This window comes from Mustela nigripes, chromosome 13 (genome assembly GCF_022355385.1).
Source record: "Mustela nigripes isolate SB6536 chromosome 13, MUSNIG.SB6536, whole genome shotgun sequence".
Lineage (NCBI taxonomy): Eukaryota > Metazoa > Chordata > Mammalia > Carnivora > Mustelidae > Mustela > Mustela nigripes.
Window position 1 is genome coordinate 133,790,641 of NC_081569.1, and position 19,812 is coordinate 133,810,452.

Genomic DNA, 19,812 nt, shown 5'->3' on the forward strand with positions numbered 1-19,812 from the left:
CACTGGGAATCATTTCTGGCTCTTTGTAAAGTTTATAAGGCATGTCTGATCTCATTGAATGAATTTTTCCCCCTAAGTTTGAGTTTATTATAGCAATAAAAGTATTCGATATTCCTGGGTTAAAACTGCTGTAATTGGGGACGCCTGGGTGGCTCAGTTGGTTGGGCAGCTGCCTTCGGCTCAGGTCATGATCCCAGCGTCCTGGGATCGAGTCCCACATCAGGCTCCTTGCTCGGCGGAGAGCCTGCTTCTCCCTCTGCCTCTGCCTACCACTCTGTCTGCCTACGCTCCTGCTCTCTCTCTCTCTAACAAATAAATAAATAAAATCTTTAAAAAAAAAAAAACCTGCTGTAATTAATGAAAAAGCAAGAAAGCCAAAAAACTGGTGCTGTTTTAAGAAGAGTATTGAAAAACCATTGTAATACCTCCTGGTGCCATCCCACTCTAGAGTTCAAACATTTTCCTACCCATTTCATTTGACCTGCACAGCGCTCAGGTCGCGGCAGCGTAGAGGCATTATTTTATGGGTGAGGAAGCCGACGTGCAAAGAAAGTAAGTGATTGTCCACGTTCTCCTCCGTAACCGTGGTCGAGAACACCTCTGCAGCCATAAGTTGTTCTAACTGCACCGACAGGAATTAGAAGCTTATTTCTCTGCACCCTCCACCTTATCCGTTCAGACAAGAATTTGGAACTGATCAACACTGCCCCGCAGCTTTTGGTTACCTGTGGCGGGTTTAAACGTTATGACCAGTCATTCTCCAAGTATAATCCCAGGAGCAATTGTGTCAACATCGTCTGAGAACTCTGTCAGAAATGCAAATTCTCAGGCAACACTCCAGAGAAGCTCGGGTGTGGGACCCAGCAATCTGTTTTAACAAGCCCTTCGAAATACTCCAGTGTGCCGGAAAGGTTGAAACTACCATTGCAGGACACTATCCCCCAGCCTTGATTACTTTATTTCCTTATAACCACAAAGCCATCAAGTTCTGAGCACCTTCACATTGTGAGAAACGAATGAACACTGGCCAAAATATACTTTAAAATATATGAGTATGCCTGAAAGCACGATCGAGTTTAAATAAGGTAATTTTACAATTGAAATAAAGGCCTTGAGCCTTGGACTTAAATACAAAGTATTGTCAAGTGTTCATTTGTTTCTCCTAGAAGAGACAGGAAAGCTCTCTGAGCCGGTTTTGGAAGTGATCCCAAGCTCTTCCAACACAAACAAAGATGTAAACAAGGATAAAATTCCAATACCACTTCAGTTTCCACACCAGCAAATATCTGCTTTAGTTTAATGTAAAAGGATTAACTGTAATAAGGGTGAGGTCGATTGGAAGAAGTGGAGACCAGATCTCGATACATCACGGATCGGAGGCAGACCAGCTAGCATGATGAGCAAGCGGCCAGAAGACAGTATCTGGAGGGTGTGGAATAATGGGCGGTAGCCAGGAAGGCAGCCAGCAGGAGGCTGGTTCAACACAGAGAATGCAAGTGTTGTAAGTCAGTGGGCAGCTGGAGCACAACCTTGGGCAGTCCAGCAGCAGACAAAAATTGGGAAATCCTGGCAAGAATTAAGAAAATGTGCTGCTTATAGCAAAGCCCCAGGTTCAGTGCTTTCTTCAAGGTCTGAATTGCTCTCCCTATAATAAAGGAATGATGAAAGAATCCAGGTCCTTGAGGTCATGTGCTGGGCAAGTTTGCAGGGCAAGGACTTGGGTTCAGGGCTACAAGACAAGTATCCAAAGGCCAGATTTGACAGAGGGAGACTTAGAAGCAAAGAAAGAACTTGATGCCTAGAACTAAGACCAAATTTCACATTGATGGCAGTTGCCTTGTGTTGAGATCCCAGAGATTTAATACAGAACTCAAAGTCTATTATGGGTTCAGAGAGATCCAGGAGCCTAGAGATGAGAGTCCAGTGACTCTGGCCACTGAATAAAGGAGGTTAGCAGAATAAGCAGGCCCAGAGGTTAAAAAAAAAAAAAAAAAAAAAGGCAGCTATAGACTACATTTTTCAGCTCTGGACTGGTAAATGCATTTTTTAAAAATGCTAATTAACTTAGCAATTGAAAGAATTCAACAAAATGGAGGAACTTTTTGAAAGACTGTCTTTGGAGTGGGGGTCACAGGGGAGAACCCTATAATTCTTTTTATCTGTGTCTTTCAAAATGTTTTTGAATGCTGCCACAATAAGATTTCTATTATATGGACAGGAAGCCAAGGCACAGAGAGGTTAAATGGTTTGCCCAAGGTAATATAGCTCAAAATGTAAGAGCAGTGTAAAAACTAAGGAATCTAATTTGCTAAGTGTTAGTCCTCTGAGCCCTGCATTAAAAGCTATTAATAATGTCACACTTAGCATGTCAAAGTTAGCAGCAATGACATACTACCAAACCACCACCTGACATTTGCTCATCTTTCAGCTAATTCTATTAAAATTATACTTCCTGACTACTTCATGGGCCCTTTGAGGACTGGGAATGCTCTGAGAGCAAGTACTCCCCTCGTGCCTGAAAGGAACAAAGCTGAATGTTCAAAGCCTTCCTTTAAAAAGAGAGAGAGAGAGAGAGATTGATTGATTGATTGATTGATTTGAAAGAGAGCGTGAGAGGAAAGGAAGAGAGCATGACTGGGGGAGGGGCAGACAGAGGGAGAAGCAGACTCCCCACTGAACTGGGATCATGACCTGAGCCTAAGGCAGATGCTTAACCAACAGAGGCACCCAGGTGCCCCTGTGCAAAGCTTTCTAATAACCCCCAACCCAGCCCCCACTTGGAGCAAAAGTGAACAAACTGCAGCCCTGGTCCGTTTATACAGCAACAACTATGTACTTTGGACGTTACAGCCCACATGTCCTGCCAACAACCTAAATGGAGCAGGTACCCATGTTGTTCAATCCAAACCAGCCCTTCTTATTTATTTCTCTTAGTGAAACCAATATTTTCCATCTAACTCAGACTTTAAAGTTCGTACACCCTCCCCCCTCAGTCTAGTCACTTGCAGCCTTTGTCCTCCATAATCTTGCCTTTGGTGGAGGCAAGCCTTGATTGCCTCCCTTCAAAAACCATTCTACATTCCACCAACACATTAATCCCCCTAATCCACTTTTTCTGTGCCCCTCCTTTTCTCAAGCTTTCCACTCCCTTCTGGTGCCTATAATCGGAATCACTCTATCTTCTCTAACTTAACTCCCACTACTCCCAAGCATAAACCATTTTGACTGGCAAATATCAGCATACCCACTTATTTAATTTTATTTATTTACCAGCCCATCCAGTTATTAATCTCTGTCTCTATGCTCCTACTGATACCATTTGCCTTATCTAGAAAGACTTACTCCTTCATCTGCCTACTAAAATCTGTTAAGAATACTTCAAATCCATTCATCTATTTCCTGAATGGCCTAAAGCACTCATATGTTCCATTCATTTAGCACTTAAATGTGTGCTACTTTGTATCCCTCCAACCAAACTGCACATTCCTTGAGGGCAAGGCACTTCGCAGCCTGTCCCACAATGCCTAGCAGAAGGCTGTTCAGGTCCACGGACACTCAGTCCATGTAAGTAGAAAAAATAAAGCATTACAGAAAGCAGCGACTTTTAAAGATTTTATCTGTTTCGTGTTTCACTTGGTAAGTCTTGAACATTTGAAAACATTATCAGCTTGGAAGAAATATGGAATAGAGATGAGGATCCTTTGGAAGAGAGGGAAGTGCCCTAGAGTCCTTCCCTAATTCTCTTTTTGGTTATTTGCTATTTACCACTTTCTATCCCATCAGAAAAGTAAATGTCGAAGCGGGGAAGGGGAGCTTCCCAAATCTTACATTATATAATTATAAAATACCAATATCTGGATATGGAGCTCAATAAACTCATTCTTTTGGGAAATCTCGATTCAATCTACGGTTTTGTTTTGTTTTACTTTTTTTTTTTTTTTTACGTTTTTATTTATTCATTTACTTAAGTAAAATCTCTACGCCCAACATGGGGTTCGAACTTACCACCCTGAGATCTAGCGTTGCATGATCTTCGGTCAGAGCCAGCCAGGTGCTCCCCTATTATGGTTTCCAAATGCCAATTCTACATGAGGAGTACTTTAGAAAATGTTTTAACTGACAGTAAGTAGTTCAGTAATTCTTGCTATGGTTTTAGGTCATCTTAAGGGTATCTTCTGTTATATCTCAATATCCCAATTCACTTTTCTTAAACTCACGCCCAAAACTTTTGGGACAGGGCAGTGAAAGGAAAGGGGAAGTGTATAAGATATTGTAAAACTCCCCCAATGCTGGGAATCCCTGAATTAGAAACAGTATGCACATGTATTACTTCCTATATTTTCCCATGAAAGGATTCTTCTATGTCAGTGGATGGCTGATGTGTTTAGCTGTACCATATTAAAGAACTGGTTTACCTTTCTGTTTCAGCCAAGGCAACGTTATTCTGGCAGGACCTGTTGGACCAACTGATCTAGCTGGGGGATTCTGTGAGGAGCTCCCCTGGTTAGTAACTTCTGGTGTCCTCTAGAGCACCTGCCTGTTCTCTAGAGCATAGCAGAAATGAGAGTTGTCGCCTCTGGAAGCTAGATGTCTGGTCCTTCTGGAAAGGAGCACCAAGAACATTCCTTGATGGGAAGTGGTATCTGGAAGTAGAATATCATGAGGTGTGGAATCAACCAGTGTTTCCGTCCAGAGGTTTTTTTGTTTGTTTGTTTTTAAATTTATTTATTTAGCAAAAAGAGAAAAAGGGAGGGGGGAGAGAGCAAGCACAAGCATGGGGAATGGCAGGCAGGAGAGAAGCAGGGTCCCTGCTCAGCAGGGAGCCCAATGCTGGGCTCCATCCCAGGACACTGGGATCATGACCTGAGCTGAAGGCAGACACTTAATGACTGAGCTACCCAGATGCCCCTAAGAGTTTTTTTACTTTCTAAGTCTGTCGTAGTCCCAACTCAAGAAATCCAAGCAGAATTGAAGAATCCTGGGGAATTCTATGTTGTGGACTCATTGCATTTAATTCGGATTGCTTCATTTATTCATTCATTCATTTAAGGGGACCCCCTGCCCAATGTAGAGCTTGAACTCATGAGATCAAGAGTCACATGCTCTACCAACTGAGCCAGCCAGATGCCCCTCAACTGCTTTGTCTAATGGCAAAGATAAACGATGATGTAATAAAAAGATCTTTCCCTTGGAGATTTTTCACAGCTTTCTTTATGGGAAACTTGACAGCATGCGAGACTGCGTTTCTTAGGAGTTTTGTTTGTTCCTTTGATTTGGTTTTTATTTTTGTTTTTGCTTTGCCTATTGCACCAGGACTCAGCAGCTGTTAATATACATAACCGTTTCCTAACTGTGCACAAATAGTATACTTTGTATATATGTCCCAGGGCAGTGATATCTTCAGGATAAAATCTCCCAAATAAATCAATAGAGATCATGATGCAAAGTTAAAGCTCCCAGTCCGTCCAGTTTTCTTCCTTCTCCTTCTCAGTATTTCCATCTTTGAAACTCATTATGCTCTCATCCTGTGACAAGTGTTTTTCAATGTGTAGTCCATGAATCCCCACCCCCCCATCACAATCTATTAAAAATGTAGAACTCCGGGGCACCTGGGTAGTTCAGTGGGTTAAGGCCTCTGCCTCCGGCTCGGTGGGTCATGATCTCAGGGTCCTGGGATCAAGCCCCGCGTCGGGCTGTCTGCTCAGCAGGGAGTCTGCTTCCCTCTCTCTCTGCCTGCCTCTCCGCCTACTTGTGATCTCTCTCTCTGTCAAATGAATAAATAAAATCTTAAAAAAAAAATGTAGAACTCCAAATTCTGGCACATCTATACACAGGGTACTGGAAAACTCCTCCATGGTTGGCAATCCCTGAAATAGAGAATTAATATAAGCATCTTTTGTCTTCCATCTTTCACTATTAAAAGATGGAATTCCAAGCAGCCAATGGAACACCGAAGAATCCTTCTTTTAAAAAAAGGTTTATTTATTTAAATAATCTGTACTCCCGCGTGGAACTCGAACCCACAGCTGAAAGATCAAGAGTCACACGTTCCACCAACTGAGCCAGCCAAGCACCCCTACACTGACTGAGATTTCAACAGCTGATATGGATTGATCTTTAAGATATATGGCTAAGTGTGGGGAGGGAAGCGTAGGACGGTATATATAATATGCTGTTGTTTGCATAAAGAAAAAAAGGCAGGGGCGCCTGGGTGGCTTAGTGGGTTAAAGCCTCTTCCTTCGGCTCAGGTCATGATCCCAGGGTCCTGGGATCGAGCCCCGCGTCGGGCTCTCTGCTCCGTGGAGAGCCTGCTTCCTCCTGTCTCTCTGCCTGTCTCTCTGCCTACTTGTCATCTCTGTCTATCAAATAAATAAATAAAATCTTTAAAAAAAAAAAAGGCATATTTTGTATGGGATTAAGTATTGAATGTCCCTAACAGAACATCTGAGACAACAGCAGCAGGAGTTGCCACAGGGATGAGAGAAAGACTGACTTTTTGTTGTGTATCTTTTGTACTTATGAGTTTTATGTCACATTCATGTTACCCAATTTTAAAGAGGTAATTAATAAGTTGGAAAATAATGCAGATCCCTAGGTTCTGCTTAAGTCTTAGTAAATTGAAATCTCTCACACGGGGCCAAGAGATCTACATTTTTAAGCACCCTATTCTGTAAACCAGGATTGAGAACCACTGTCCCCAACCTTTCTTTCTTTCTTTTTTTTTTTTTAATTCCTTCTTTTCTTTCTCTTGACCCCCTACCACCACCACCACCTCTCCTGTCCTCACTTTCTTATCCAGTGCAGGTCTCAGGGTTTCACAATGCAATCATTCCAAGACTAGTGCTTTTTTCCCTCCTTCCCCTCTGCTCCTTGCCATCCAGTAAAACCACAAATCAGGATGGATCTGCCTTTTCGACCTTCAGCACACAGGTTAACTTCCCAGGTTCTAATCTCAGCTATGACCTGGATTCTCCCTGACAATTCTTTGGTTCTTACTCAGTAACTTGTAATGTCTTCTAAAAGATCACCAATGTTCTCGAAACATATAGACTCCTCTCCCTCCCATAGCACAAAGAAAATAGAGGATATCAGACGGGCATCTCTCAATTCCCTGCCTTCCTACTTCTTTGTCTACGGACGCATCCATCCTTTCTTCTCTCTCTTTTTCTTTTCTACCTGCAGTCTCTGGACCCTTCTCCTGTAATCTCTGAACCATACGCAATCTGTTAACCTTGGCTCCTTGGGCACCAAAAGCATTCTCTTTCTACTGATTCTTTCCTTCAGCCTACAGACAAGCACTCTCCTCCGCAAGCCTTCCGTGTGCTCCAGCACCCATCCTCTTTCCTCTCTCCTTTCCAGCCAAGTTTCTTAGGAGTGGAGCGTTGGAGGGCACCTAGGTGGCTCGGTCGCTTAAGCATCTGACTCTCGATTTCGGCTCAGGTCATGATTTCAGGGTTGAGCTCAAGCCCTGTGTGGGACTCTGTGCTCAGCCAGGAGTCTGCTTCTCTCCCTCTCTCTCTCTCCGCCCCCCTGGTCTGGCATGCTCTCTCAAATAAATAAATAAATCCAAAAAAGGAAGGAAGGAAAGAAGGGAGGAAGACTCTTCACCTGCCTTGAACTTAACTCTGGCCACTGCTCTGGCCCAAGTCACCAAGGGATTTCCTAGTTGCCAAGTCCAGCAGGCACTTCTCAGTCCCTGCTTTATTTGACCATTTTGTTTGCTCCTAGGTCATCACTCTTTCTTCCGGTTTCCTCTCACCTCCTTCCCTGATTATCCTAGACTTGGTCTCCTTTATGGAGTCCTCCTCTTCTGCTCCTCAAAGGTTGTCAGTGGATGAAGAAGGGAAAAAACTCCCTTCGTCCACTTCCAAGAGATGCTAACGCCCCCACCCAGCCTGAGTCCTGTAGTGACCCTCAGCCTGTGGGAAGTACCAGAAAGTGAAAACAAAGTCCAATGAGCAGAGATGAGAAACACCCCACCTCAAAAGTGTTTGTGAAAATTAGAGTCTCAAGAGCAGAAGACCGAGTTCTGCGGTATTACAACTATGCTCTAAATTTGCTTTGGGGGTTTTGCTGGCTTTAAATCCCTTACTCCTAATAGCCTCAGGTTACTATGAGTTCTTAAACCTCCTAATCTCTAATTTATGAAGAGCTTTTTTATAAGCATTTATTTATTTAGCCTTCAGGCTTGTATTTTGAAAACCTCACATTAACTTATTGGGATTTGCTTGGCCCAGCCTCTCTACCAATCTGCTTCCAAGAGGCCTTTTTGGCTGGTATTTAGCTTTTCATCATTAAAAAAAAAATTACATTTTTTTAATCATAGAAATTATAGAAACAGGAGCTAAAACTTACCCACCAGGCCCCCTACCCAGTCACAACCACTGAAAATGTTGGTGTTCTCCTTCTCCGCCTCTCCACTCTGACCCCCTCCCCCATCTACTTCTGTACCATAATCTAATCGGAGTCCAGAGCCTGATTGGGAAAGTTTTTATGTCAACACATGCCATGTGCCTTGGCAGTCTGCTAAGTCTGAGAAACTTCAGGAGGCATTTTTTCCTTCTGACTTACCCATGTGTTTCTCTCAGATTCTTGGAAACATTCCTCTGTGCGACATGGGTATTAGCCTACAGTCTCAAGTAACAGAAAATTCTATTCAAACTCACATAAACAATAAGGAAAAGTATTGCTTCATAAAACTACAAGTCCAGAGGGTAGGGTGGCTTCAAGGGTTCATTTAGTGTCTCTGGATCTATTTCTCCACGGTACCCTGAGATGACCTCCTTCATGGGATGGCTTTCTCCTCGGGATGCTCCCTTCATGGGGGCAAAATGGTTGTACCAGTTACTGGTTTCACATAGAAATGCCATCCGTCTGGGTACAGTTCACCTAAAAGCAAGGAAACTTCTTTCCCAAGAGCCTCTAGCATCCTTGAGTCAAGCCTTGTTCTTAGGGCAATGCCGCGCACCACCTTTAGCCAGAGGTCCTGAACCAGTTACTGGCCCTGAGAACAGAGCTGCCTTTAGATGAGCCAGTCCCTGATGTGGGCTGAGACACAAGGGGTTATTGTTGAGACTGGTAGATCCTCAAATAAAACCCAGATTACGTTAAGAACCAGAAACAATGAATGCAGACTAAACAGACAGACAACCACACACGCGTTTACAAACTTGGCCATTTAATTCATTACTTAATGTATCAATAAAATTAATTGTGTTTCACTAAGTAATCAACAGTTTTGGCTTATTGTTGTTTTGTAGCTCATTTTTGAAGCTTTAATAGGTGACACCTTCACACAGTTCAATATTTAAGAAAAAGCAAAAACCAAGCAAAAAGTATATACAGTGAAACATCTGTTCTATTGCTGACCCCTAGCCCTACAGAGATATTTGATGTTTGTACAAAGGAAAAACCAAGAGTCTAGACATATAAGCTCTTTCTCTGTACATAAAGTATGGCAAGCTACACACACCGTACTATATCTTGCTTTTTTTTTTCTGGCTGAACAATATATATTGGAGATTACTGTATCAACACCTGAAGAGCTTTGCCATTCATTTTTCCCCCTGCATTGTATTATACTGTATGAATATGCCACAATTTATCCAATACCTATGGGATGACATTTAGGTGGCTGATAACGTTTTGTTGTTTAAATGCTGCTATAATGGATGAGATCATATATATTTCATTGTGTACATCTGGGGACTATCTAAAGCATAAATTCCTAAAACTGGAGTTAATGTCAAATTGCTAGCTGTTCCTGCACCGGTTTATACTCCCACTGGCAGGTCTTCAAAGTGCCCGTCTCAGAACACCCTTATCAGCATAGCATGATATCAGACTGTGGGGGTCTTTGCTAATCTGATCATTGAAAATTGTTATTGCCGTATAATTTTTTAAAGGATTTTATTTATTTGAGAGAGACAGACAGAGAAAGAGAGAGAGAGAGAGCATGAACAGGAGGGTGCAGGGGGAGGGATGGAAAGCAGACTCCCCACTGAGCAGGGAGATGACACAGCCTGAGTCTCAGTGGCCAGAGATCATTATAGGCAGACAACGCTTAACTGACCAAGCCACCCAGGCGCTCTGTTATCTCAATATAATTTTAATTAATTTTTTTAAAGATTTCATTTATTTATTTGACAGACAGAGATCACAAGCAGGCAGAGAGGCAGGCAGAGAGAGAGGAAGGGAAGCAGGCTCCCCGCTGAGCAGAGAGCCTGATGCAGGCCTCGCTCCTAGGACCCAGAGATCATGACCTGAGCCGAAGGCAGAGGCTTTAACCCACTGAGCTACCCAGGCGCCCTGTAATTTTAATTTAAATCTCTTCCGTCCTGCGTGAAGCTGAGCCACTCTCCGTGCCTGGGGGATGTTTCTTGCTCTACCAGGGCTTGCCTGTTCTTATTCTTTGCCCATGTTTGCGCTGCACCATTGGTCTTTTGCTTTCTGATCTGTAGGAGCTCATATGTTAAGGGAAATTAGTCTTTGGCCTGTAATACAGCTGCAAATATTTCCATCCAATTTGTCATTTGTCTTTTGCCTTAGCTTACGGTTCTTTCCAGGCAGAACATTTTAATGCTATGAGATTGAACATATCCATCTTGTACAGTTCTGGGTTTAATGTCATAACCAAAAAGGCCTCATCCTATTCTTAGGTGAATAACTCTGTTTTAGTTTCTTCTAAAAGAGAAGATGGTTTCATTTTTGTACCTTTAAATATTATATCTGCTTGATATTTATCCTGGTCAGGTATGAGGAATAAGTCCAACTTTGATTTTTTTTCCCCATTTTTCCCCATTTCTCCCCATTTAGTTTTATGCCATTTCATGATGATGCTCCTTCTTGTTTTATGACACTGAAGGTATTGTCAGTGTTCTCTGTAAATGTTTTAAAACATCTAAGTTTTCATTGACTTTATTTCTTTTTAAGATTTTTTTTTTTTTAAAGATTTTATTTATTTATTTGACAGAGAGAGATCACAAACAGGCAGAGAGGCAGGCAGAGAGAGAGGAGGAAGCAGGCTCCCTGCCGAGCAGAGAGCCCGATGCGGGACTCGATCCCAGGACCCTGAGATCATGACCTGAGCCAAAGGCAGCGGCTTAACCCACTGAGCCACCCAGGTGCCCCGTAAGATTTTGTTTATTTGACAGAGAGAGGGAACACACACAGAGGAGCAGCAGAGGGAGAGGGAGAAGCAGGCTTCCTGCTGAGCAGGGAGCCTGATGTTGGGCTCGATCCCAGGACTCTGGACGCTTAACGACTGAGTCACCCAGGCCCCCCTTTCATTGACTTTAATTAGCAAAACCCTAACTCAGAGTTTCTATAGCTTCCCCTAGGCCATGATGTATGTTGGATGTTGGGGAGACAATGGGGTAAAAAGGTCCTGAAATCACCCAAGGGATAATGATAATAATGCTTGCTGCATATTCATCATGATCACTATTTGGAAATGCGCTTGCTCAGGACATGCTCTACAACATAAAAACGGAAAACAACAAAGTGGGGGTGCCTGGGTGGCTCTGTCAGTCAAGTGTCTCCAGCTCATGTCATGATTCCATCCCAGGGTCCTGGGATCGAGTCCCGCATCGGACTCCTTGTTTAGCAGGGAGCCTGCTTCTCCCTCTGCCTGCTGCTCCCCCACCTTGTGTGCGCTCTCTCTCTCTCTCTTTCTTCCTCTGACAAATACATAAAGTCTTTTTAAAATATAAAGAATTTTAAAAAAACAAACACTTAAAAAAAGAAAAGAAAAGAAAAGAAAACAGGGTGCCTGGGTGGCTCAATTGGTTGGCTATGTACCTTCAGCTCAGATCACAGTCCCAAGGTCCTGGGATCAAGTCCCACATCGGGCTCCCTGTCCTTGAGGAGCCTGCTTATTTATCCCTCTGCCTGCCCCTCCAATTGCTTGTGCGCTCCCTCCCTCTCTCTCTTTGTCAAATACATGGGAAAAATCTTTAAAAGAATAAAAAAGAAAAAGAAAACAACAAAGTATAGCTGAAGTGATTTAAGTCACTTAAAACTGACACGCGTAATGTTCTCTTTATTAATTCAGGCTCTTTTTGGACATGGCATGATTAATGTCCTGTAGGACTGGGCCCGGTAGCTTACTTCTGGGTGCGCTCTAAGATAACTGCTGAGCACGCAGAGTTTTAACAAGAAGAGCACATGGCCTAGGAAGCCCCCTCTGAAGCCAGCCAGGGAGAGGGGAGCCCAGCAGGAAAAACAGAACGGAGACACATCTTGGTTTCCTAAGCTGTGGATTTTAGCAGTGGGGTGGGCCAAATCCAGATACCCAAGGACACTTACCCAGCTCCCTTTTACTGCAAGAAGAATGGAATATACATTGTGATTCTCCAGTGGAATAAAAACTACCATTATCCACAGCCACGGAATGCCATGGTCACCGCTGAGTAAAAATCCTTTGACAAGTACAAACAGTCTTCTGCCGTGGCACTGTCACATCGCATTATACTTATTTGTTTACATCTCTGTCTTTCCCAGGAGACCAGGAGTTATTTTAAGGGCAGAAGCTCTTTGTCTTCTTTGAATCCCTATAGCTTAGTATCCTCATCCCTCTCTATAGGAATGTGCTTATCGCGTGCTTTCTCTGCTTACGTATCCCACACTTCAACACTTGCTATTTGCCCAGTAGCCAGTGTCAGCCCCTGAACTACAGAATTCCCCATGCGTTACCTTTTTTTCAGTTCTCACAGCAGTGGTATGAAGTGCGCCCTATTATTTCCCCTTTTATAATATTGAGGAAACCAAGACACCGTGAGATTAAATAAGTTGCCCAAGGTCACACAGGTAAAAGCTGGTGGCGCCAAGATTCAAACTCCAGATGGTCTCTAACTCCACTACATTGAATTTTTTTTTTTTAATTTTATTCTTGAGTACTTTCTACATCCAACACAGGGCTCGAACTCACAACCTGAAGGTCAAGAGCCACATGCCCACCTGACTGAGCCAGTCAGGCGTCCCCACCATTTAATCTAATTTTTCTTTTTTTGTTACTGACAAATTCTTGTGTGACACATCTCGCAGCTGACTGCCACACAGAGGAATAGAACCTCTAATTTACTGGAAGGCGGTGGGAATGGCATTCAAAGAGATTGGGTTCATTTTTGGGTTGCAACTCGCCAGCGGTTGCTTAAGAAAGCGCATCTGTTTCCTCATCTGTAGAATACAAAATTAAATGACCTCTTTATCTCGGGCTTGTTGAGAGGATTAAATGAGGTTTAAAACAATCTGCTGTAAATGGCTAAACAAGTGTCTATCGCTGTGCTTGCCCCCCCCCCCCCCCCGCCCCACCGACGCGGTGCGATTTAGCCCTGAATGCCGGCTTTCCTCCTGTGGCAAATCCGGGGAAAGACTCCTTAGTTATGCAGGACACATGTTACTTTCTGACAATGAAAAAGTGATTCCTCCACCTTGGGGTGAGTTGAAATAACTTTTCCAATCCAAACATCAGGTCCGCTTAAGCAGCTGCTCAAGAAAAGGGATTATCCCAGCTCCTACTCAAGGCTGCGCCCACAGAGCAGAAGCGCCAAGTCGCTGAGTGCCAAGACTCTGACACCAGCTCCTTTCTCATCCTTCTAGGCCAGTATCCTGGGATCTGACATGAGCCATTAGGAATTTCTTAAGCAACCGCCGACTGGGAAAGGCAACTGCCAGTGCTGAAAAAGTATGTTAAAACTCATTTTTTTTTTTTTACAGTAAAAGTCCCAAAGATAGACAAAGACGCTGAGTTGACTCATCGCCCTCAAATAGAGGAGTCATCTTGATGGTGACATTCATCCTGACGTCCTGACGGTGCTGAACAGGTGGCCTATTCTGTCAGCCACGGGATCCAGGGCTGCGGGAACACAATGTGTCTCACTAGGTCATCTACGGGGGAAGAAGTGGACGACGGCTCCACAATCCTAAGGGTTTCAGTTAAAGGGAAAATTTGATTCTATGGGAGTCACTAAACAAATAGGAGGGAAATGAGGAATCGGCATGATCAGGGTGGGGAGCATAGGCAGGAAACACGTCGGAAAATGCCCTTTAGGCTTGTGATTGGCACTAGTGCAAATCAAGGCCAGGTGAGCTAGGAGCATGGAACCGGCCCTTAGCCCCAGACAGCAGCAGCTGGGAGTCACCATCACGGTCATTCTGACCATGTTCTCGTGTCGGGCAAACTCCACTTCCGTTCTCTGGGTTCTACAGTCTGAGTGCCCACTAGCTGTTCCCGTGGTGGCTTCCTTACAGCCATGAGGGGCTTAAGGATCCCTGACTGGGCAGGAACAATGAGGAAGCTACCCCAGGGCATTTCTTACCCTCTTCTCTTTGCTCCCCTTAACACTTTCCCCCTGATGCCCAGAATCTGTTCTTCCTTGCTTAAAAAAATTCAAGCCCTCCCCCAAAGCTCACCTCTCCCATGAAACCTTCCTCGATCTTTCTGTTTTCATAACACGTACAGCTTGTACGCGCAGAGCTGACGGACACACAGACCTATTCTTCCCTGTCTGATGTGTGCTGACCTTTTCTTCCCCCAACTAGATGATAAAGTCCTTGAGGACAGAACCACGTCTCCCCTTTCTTGACATCACATGCCCGCTGCTATGATTTGGCAGTGAGTGTAGCGGGGGACACCCGAGGCGCTCAGACGGTCTCTGCTGGGGAAATTAAGGAGCCCTAAGCTGGCTTCTCAAGTGGATGGCATCAAATCAGCCTTGCTATTGGGCATCTACCAACCTTTCCCCTGCTTCTAGGAGCTGGGGGCATGCCTGGAGATTAAGTCCCTTTTCCGAGACCCTTGCCGTATCCGATTTGTTCTGGATTGGGTGTGTGCTCTTCTGTCAATCCCCCCCCACCAAGAACGCAAATCTGAACCATGCTTCCAGCGGCGCAGTCCCTTCTACTCACTATCGAGAGCAGCTCAGCGGAATTTTGGACTGCCCAGACTCTACCTTGTGGGTTGTGCTCCACCCCTGTGTAGCTCATCCCTCATCCTCCCCGGCACCAACCAGCTCGCCCGTCCCTCCATCTGACTCTTTCTGCCAAGACCTTCTGGAAACGCTTGCCTTGCTCCAGGGTTTCTGGCTGGTCTCTGAGTCCTTTCCACTCTGCCATCAACTGAGCCATCATTCCGAGACTTCAAAAAAAAAAATATTCACCTCAAAATCCGAGACAAACACACACACACACACACACACACACACACACACACACACACGCCCGTTTTCACAAATTCATTTATCAGTTGAGAAGATTTTCACTACCTTCCTAAATTAATACTCTCCATCTTCTGGCATTTCTCATCATCGCTAATTCTTCCAACATCCAGCCTGGAATTTGCTTTAAGTCAAAGGAGATCATTTACTCCAACCCTCTTATTTGGTTCCCAGTCTCTATTTTACTACCCTACATTTATGCCTATTTAGAAGCCAGGGGTATAGGATTTTTGCTAATGATGACTTTAGCAAGGAATTCTCTTTGTCTGTTAGTAAATTGCCACGGCGCTAGAAGACTGTGTGGGAGGTCTCAACTTGGTCACCAGTTACCATCAAAATGCATTTATCCATTGCTAAAATGAGATAATCTCCTCTCAGCCTCAGAAACACACACACACACAAGTTCTCTCTCCCTCCCTTTCTCTCTCTCTCTGTGTCACTCCCCCAATGCCACCGGCCAGCTTTCTGTCTGGAACAATCAAAATACCTCCCAGCTAGAACGACAGCATCATTTTATTGACTCCGAAATCGGAGAGTGATAAAGCAAGTCGCAGCAGGCACAGCAGAAATGCACGGCTTTTGTGATTCGTATTTCAGAAATGATGCCTGACACCAAAGATGCAAAACAGAGTTTGCTATGTGTTGGCAAAAAATGGAGTTAAGGGCAGTCACCTCGGCTGAACCTTTCACACTCTAGAGGAAGCAATACCGCTACTGATTCCCGCCTTCACTGGGAGGTCACAGTGGACAGTACATTTCCTGCAACCATCCCCTCGCTGTTCTCTATGGGGGGAGCTGGCTAAGCAAATTGTGGTGTTTCCTAGGTAGTGATCTGGCTACGAGAATCGCAGTGGAAGCAGCATCCCCGGATTACAGCTTGCCCAGCCCCACCTCTGGACAAAAAGCTATCTTAGTCCACACTCTGCAAACCCAGAACCCCGGGGTGTGTGTGTGTCTTTTAACATCTCTCTCTGCTTTCCCTACTATAGAAAAACCCTGGAAATTCCCTCCCCCTGCAGGTTTCTACAGCATTTTTCTCTTCTTCTTACTCTGACTTGTCTTCTCTCAGACCCAAGTACAGAAAAAGGTGCTGGGTTGACATTTTATGAGCCCTGGAATATAGGACGGTGTTGGCAGAGAAACAGGGACAGAGTCACAGAAGATGGACCAGAGTCCTGAGACCTCAGTTAGATCTTTGCTGTTGGGGTCTTACAAACTCTCCTTCTTAAACATGTCTCCCAGGTCCCAGCATCTACAGAGCACTTAGACCTCCTGGGGAGAAGCTGCTGCTTGCCCATAAACCTCACTACCTCTGAAGTCTTGTTTCTGGACATCGGTTATGAGTCAGTGAAAAACCCCAAATGATCTCTGTATCAGGTGCTGTCCTGCCCCCTTGCAGCTTATGTCACAAACAAGAAAAAGGACTGAGCTCAATTTGCTGGAATCTCCCTCATGACAGCTCATTTTTATTTTGAAACAAGTGTTGGAAATTCTTAACACTAGGGGAGAGGCTTACAACAAATAAAAAATGAAAGCAGAAATGAGGCCGTTCACACGGTCTCCACTTTCACGAGTCTAAAAACGTCCATCAGTCAGCAACGCAGCTCAAACACTTTGTAACAGGCAGAATTCTCAGAGGGTCTCCAAGACGTCTGGCCCCTGGCGTGCTCAAGCCTTCTCCTAGCTGGCCGGCCACTCACCTCCGTCCTGCTGGGAAGAAATTCTGCAGATGTAATTAAGTGTCCACATCAGGTGACCTCACGACAGGGAGGTTGTTGGGGTGGTCTTGACCGAATCACATGGCCCTTTAATCTGGATCTAAAGGTCAGAGACAGAGGAAGTCCAAGAGATTTGAAGTCCGAGAAGGATTCAACGAAAGGGAAATACTCCATTGCTGGCTTCGAAGACGGAAGAGCCAAGACATGTGGCAGTCCCTAGGACTGCTGGGAGCAGGCCCCCGAGGTGACAGCCAGTCAGGAAACAGGGACCTCAGCCCTCCAGCAGCAAGACACTGAATTTCATGTTCATGGACAACGGCACTGAGCTCCAGATGAGAGCACATCCTGGCCGACACCTTGATCTAGGCTTGTGAGAAACTGAGCAGAGAGTCCCACTGTTCCTCAGACCCCTTGCCCATGGAGTCTGTGAGATAATACTGACTGTTGATTTAAGGTGTTAAATGTGTGATAAAAACAAATACCAAAAGAACGGGTTAAAAGCATTTTATCCAAGACTAAAACTCAACCTGCTCTGGCGAGGAACCCAGCAGCCTATCAACCACTGTAAACCAAATCCATCGGGCAAGCCCCTTACTGCTCAAAGTCTGATTGATGGACCAAAAGCATACACAGAGCCTGGGAGCTGCTGAGGAATGCAGCATCTCAGGACCCATCCAGATTTTCTGAGTCAAATCTTCATTTTAAGAAATTCCCTGTGACTCATATGCATTTTAAAGAGGGAGAGGCAGTGGTTGGCACCCTCACTCAGAGCTGGAAATCTGGAATCAGCAAAACCTGGACTCTCCACGTGGCACCACAGTTTTACTGGCTGTGTGGCCTTGGACAAGTTGCTTAACCTCTCTGAGTCTCTATTGATCCATAAAATGGAGCAAACAACAGTACCAACTTGTTAGGATTGTGGTGAAGATTAAATGGGACAGTCTGTAAAATACGTTAGCCCAGTGCCTCCTGGCACACAGTAAAGGCTTAATAAATGTTGGTCATTATTGGATTGGGCACCAAGAGTGGGGTGAGTCAAATCTAAAGGGGACAAATCCCATCAGTTGGAAGCCTGTAAGATCACTGTGGCGAACGTCCTTCTCTGATGAAATACATGGTCACAAGCTCCTCAGAGACTGCGGAAGGTCGTGACCTTACTTTTCTACCCCAGTAAGCATCCCTTGACCCCAGGTTGGGTCAGTCCCGCCCTCCCATCACAAGCATGGACTCTTGTAACCACCTGTGTCTCCCGGCCCCCGCCCCTGAGAGGTCTCCCCTACCAGCATTAACCTCTTAACCCCACTGGGCTCCACCTCACTTAGCTAATGAGATCTGGCCAGAAACCATGGCGACGGTTGTCCGACACCCTGAGCAGCTGGCATCCCTGGCTATCGATGACAGCTCCCCCCACAGACAAGATGAATGGGCATGTCAGCGGCCGAGCACGAGCCATGCGGCTGGTTAGGCAGAAATCTAAGGTTCTTTTCATTTCTGCTGAAGGGAATGGTGACAATGGCAGCAGCATTGAGTGTGAGGACAAATGAGCACACGGACAGTTACAAATGGCCAGAATGAGAGAGAAGTCATCTGCCACAGGCTCGGGGAGGTCCTGCTCCCCTTTCTGGTTTCTCTGCTCCCGGCACACGCTCCTCTCCCTTGCTTGATCTTCGGAGTCCGGGCTGAAGAAATCTCCGTGGTTCAATATAAGTAATGAGGACGACATTGACAATAATAATAGCCCTCATTTGCTGAGTGCTCCAAGTGCCAAGCACTTCTCATGAATTATGTACACTCCTTATGACGACTCCGTGGAGAAGACATGATTAGGTCTCTTTTTAGGCAAGGAAACAGGTTCAGGGAGGTTAAGTGGCTTGCCCAAGTTTACACAGCAGCTATATAGTTGCCCTTGGAGTCAAGCCTGGGTGTGCTTGACTTGGAAGCCTGCGCTCTCTTCTCTTTGTCTCTGCAACATAGCCGTTGCCCTGACTCCTTGAAGAGGCTCCCGACCCTCTGTGTTGAACCCCACCTTTGGGTCTTTGATGCTAAGGCCAGTCAGCTCCTGAAGGGCCTTTCTCAATCCCTCCCAGGTGTGCACCAACCACTCTTGGATCCTGCCCTCTTTCCTGAGATGCCCACCCATCCTGTCCTCTGTCCTCAGACGCTGGACAAAGACAGCACACACCACTTTCTTGCTGTCCACATGGTTCTGCTCTACGGGGTTCCTCATCTCACTGCTTGCAGGGGTACTGGCAGGGTCTGCCCAGTAAGGGACTGGATTGACACCCTGAGGCTTGGATAACCATCACTCCCCCTGGACTTCACCTCACAAGTGGAGTCTCCTATGTCCTCCAGCCTGACTCATGGAGGCAGAATTGCTTCCGGGATGTTCCAGGTGTTAAAGTAATTAAATAAGGAAGCCATTGGATTGAGATGGCCTTACTGCCTTGGCAGCCTACGTAAAGAACCAAACTCTAAGCCAGAGTCGATGCATTTAAACCCGAGAAAATGAAACTTAAGAACAGCCCGTCGCAAGCACACAAACAGGCTTCCCCAAATAAGGCAATTGCGTAAGCCATGGTCAATGGAGTAATCTCCTTGCTTTGTTTCTCCATCCTCTCTATAAAAACCTCTCCCCTAGCTTCTGTCAGTGGAGTGCTCCAGACCGTTGTTGGTTTGACTTCCAATTCGAAAGGATGTATATTCAAAGAAACCCTTGAAGAAAAGTTTTACTATGCCTCAGTTTACCTTTTAATGCAGGGAAACCCTTCCACTTCGGTTCTGCCTTCAGTTCCTGGTCTGTACTGTCTTGAATATTCTTTTTTTTTTTTCCTTCCAAAACCACATTCTATAGCTTCAGTTCATACCTGATTCAAAATCCA